Genomic DNA, 3,399 nt, shown 5'->3' with positions numbered 1-3,399 from the left:
GTCTTGTGTCTTTCTTTCCTGTTTTAGAGCCCAAAAGATATCTTTCAGGTTGCAAACAGAGGCCCGGGAGAGGCTGCAAGCTGTCCATGCTGGGCCCGCAGGGTCTCTGGGTGGGATGGTCCCGGCCCTCCGGCTCAGGTGGAGGGGAGGAAGGAGGCTGTGGGGTGAGTGAGTCCAAGTTAGGGGATTAGGGCCCCGGCATGGCCGTCTTCTGACATCCTGGTTGATTTCACTGCAGTGTTTCCTTCAGGTCCCCCTGCTCTGCCCGGGAATGTCCCTGCACTGACCCCCAGATCAGTTTGCAAGTATTTGTTTACACATATAAGAACTTTCCCCCTTATATGTTGTATATTTTCAATATTTACCTTACCAAATTCTGTACTGAGATGGTACTTGACAGTTTTAGAAATTTCTAGGAACGTAGTGCTGGCGGCAGCGGCACGTATACTAAAGCTGGAACGACGCAGAGATTAGCACGGCCCCTGTGCAAAGATGACGTGCAAACTTGTGAAGTGTTCCATGTTTTTAAATGGGAGTTTGGGATTTGCAGATACGCATTACTATATATAAAATAGATAAACAACAAGGACCTACTGTGTAGCACAGGGAACTCTATTCAAAATCTTGTAAAAACCTACAATGAAAAAGAACAGGAAAAGGAATATATATCTGTAAAATGGAATGCCTGTGCTGTACACCAGAAAATAACAAAATACTCTAAATACACCATACTTCAATTAAAAAAATAAAACTGGAATAAAATCAGTCTTTACCATTGTAAAAAAAATTCTAGTTATTTAGAAAAAGGAAACAAAAATGAATTGGTCAAAGAGGAGTTTGATTTAGAGCTTATTAAAGCTTCAATTCATGTAGTGATTGCTCTGTGCCAGGCACTGTTTTAAGCATTCGATGGATGTTAATACGCTAATCCTCACAAAATCTCTGTGCAGTAGGCCTTACGAACCCCACACTACAGAAGAGAAACTAAAACACAAAGATACTAAGTGACTTGCCCGTCATCACACAGCCAGGAGTGGGCAGGGCTGGGTTTAAAACCCAGGGGGTCCAGTTGTGAGCTGGGCTCTGCCCCAGGCCACCCTGCTTACTGGCTCTATGTGACAGCGACATTCCATCACTTTGTAGACACTTCTGTTGTGCAGGAAGCACACTGAAGTATCATTTTTACATCACAGCCTAGTGCGTCGAGCTCTCTGCCCCCCAACAGGAGCGTCTGTTCCTGCAGGGCCACATCAGTCCTCGTTCCTGTTTCGTCCTCAGGCCTGGACACTGCCCAGCACAGAGCAGACCTTCCAGGGGATTCTCTGGGTCCAGTTCAGTGTTGTCCGGGTGCAGTCCACCCCGTACGGACTCACATGTATACAGACATGAGAAATGGCTCCAAATCCTCAGACCACATCTTCTAAGTCAGTTCTGCAAAGGTACATAGCTGAGTAGAAACTGAAATAAGTCCTTGTTTTCTCTGTAGATCCAGGGCCATCAGCAAGTGGAGGCTTATATTCGGGAATCACGTTGATCCATGTGGATGAAGTCAGGCCCAGGGTTTCCAAAAAGCCCGTTTCCTTTCCTTAAAGCACAGCGGTGGCCTGTACCTGCTTACACGTTCTTCACGTAGAGAGGACACACGGCTGGTAGGCAAGGGGTGAAGACAGCTAACAGATTTGCTCTTGATAGAATCTGTCGAAATGGTTAATATGCCGATTTAAACCTGAAGCCAAATTTGGTCCATTTCTTACTGCCATCAGGGTTATTCCTCTGATCCTTTGATAATTATCCCGTATGATAGCCAGTTGGTCTGTCCAGCTTTTCACCCATGAAGTTTCTTCAAGGCCCTTAGTTCCACATCAGCGGCCCCTCCCCGTCCCTAAGGGGGATGGACAGTTGCCAGCGTCACTCACTGTGCCTCGCACCCCCAGCCCACACCCCACAGGGACCCCTCACACCATCCTCCTCCTGGGCTTCCAGTGGCGACCCCTCCCTCACAATTTACCATGATCCCAGGGAATCAGATTCAACTTCCTTTATTTTAGTTGCTTGGATTTTTTTTCTGAGTTTAAAAAAAAGTCGAAAGGACTTTTAAAGATCCATACATGCATTTATTAAGTGCCTACTTAACTGCAAAGCACTGTGCTGGGCACTGTGGGGTGGGTTTTCTTAAGTATAAGACCGTTCCGACCCTCCGGGACCCAGCAGAGCCAAGCCCACCACCCGCAGCACCGACCTGCTCGTTAGCACAAACTCCATCTGTTTTCCTCCTCCCACCTCACCTGGCCCTCGGCCCCCGTCTGTGCCTCCTGGGGTGACTTTCCCAATAAACCACCTTCCCACGAGTCCTTGATTGGGGTCTGCCTTTGGGGAACCCAAACTAAGCCAAGGGACAGATTCACATCAGCCACTCAGGGAACATGCCCTCCCCTCACACACACACACACACACACACAAAGTGGAAACAAAGTTGAGCAAAGGAAGATATGTTACAGTGAGGCCACAGGACTGGTTGCTAAATGAACCCCACAGGCAACAAATATGACAGAAATCGAGAGGAAAATTCCACTCCGACACGTTCGTGAGCAGGTGGAACTGTCTGTGGGAAGCTTTGGCTTTTCAAGCCAGACGAGATCTCAGTGCCCAGTTAACTTATATATTGTCACATCACACAGACAAGGTCTAAATGATGAAAAAGATACTGACCTAGCCAGTACTGGTACCCAAAACAGGATGCTCTGACTGAAAGCTGGGGCACCCTCCCTGGTGACTGTCAGAGTGAGCTGCCCCATAAACGTTCCAAGCTTTCTGGAAGTTTACTCAGCAGCGTTCAGGAAAAAGGAGAAGCAGTGTGTTGTCCCCAGACTCCCCTCTGGAGGCCCCTGGAGAAGGAGTTTATGAGCTGCTACATCTCTGGTTCCTTCCTTGACATTCACTGGCTTTTTGATGAATGTTAGAGCAATTTTTCTGTCAACAGCTTCTCATTAGGGTCCTGGTGATGTTCTTTGTGACCGTTATTTTACTCAGTATCATTCCTGGTCACTGTGAGGAGAAGAGGTTCCACTTAGAAACCATCCATCTTGGCAGCAGCAAAGAGCTCAGATAATCCCACTTAAACACTCCTGTGCTGACAGCTGCCCCGGGGCTCGCACACAGAATTCAGATGAACGACCAGCCTTGAGTTAATGGCGCATCTTCTGGCTTGGCGCCTCCCCATTCCTTTAAAGACATATTTCAGGTTTGATAGTCTCTGTTTCTTTAAAAAATGAATAATGGATAACTTGTTGGTGAAATAATTACCAGGACTTACTTCTTAGAGATGACAGATTCTCACCATGAATGACAAGTCTGCCTTGAGAAAGTCTGACAAGCAGGTGTTGGAAGAAGGTGTCCAGT

General features: G+C 47.2%; 1 non-coding gene across 1 annotated transcript; it reads left to right on the top strand.

The window, feature by feature from the left end:
* Positions 1-423: 423 nt before the first annotated feature.
* On the top strand, positions 424-527 carry LOC116150599 (U6 spliceosomal RNA). Its single transcript, XR_004134332.1, has one exon. It is a non-coding gene; the product is annotated as a U6 spliceosomal RNA (small nuclear RNA).
* The last annotated feature ends 2,872 nt before the right edge of the window (positions 528-3,399 follow it).

This window comes from Camelus dromedarius, chromosome 26, assembly GCF_036321535.1.
Source record: "Camelus dromedarius isolate mCamDro1 chromosome 26, mCamDro1.pat, whole genome shotgun sequence".
In the NCBI taxonomy this organism is placed as follows: domain Eukaryota; kingdom Metazoa; phylum Chordata; class Mammalia; order Artiodactyla; family Camelidae; genus Camelus; species Camelus dromedarius.
Note: the sequence above shows the minus strand (reverse complement) of the source record. Positions and strands in the feature narration are given on the sequence as shown.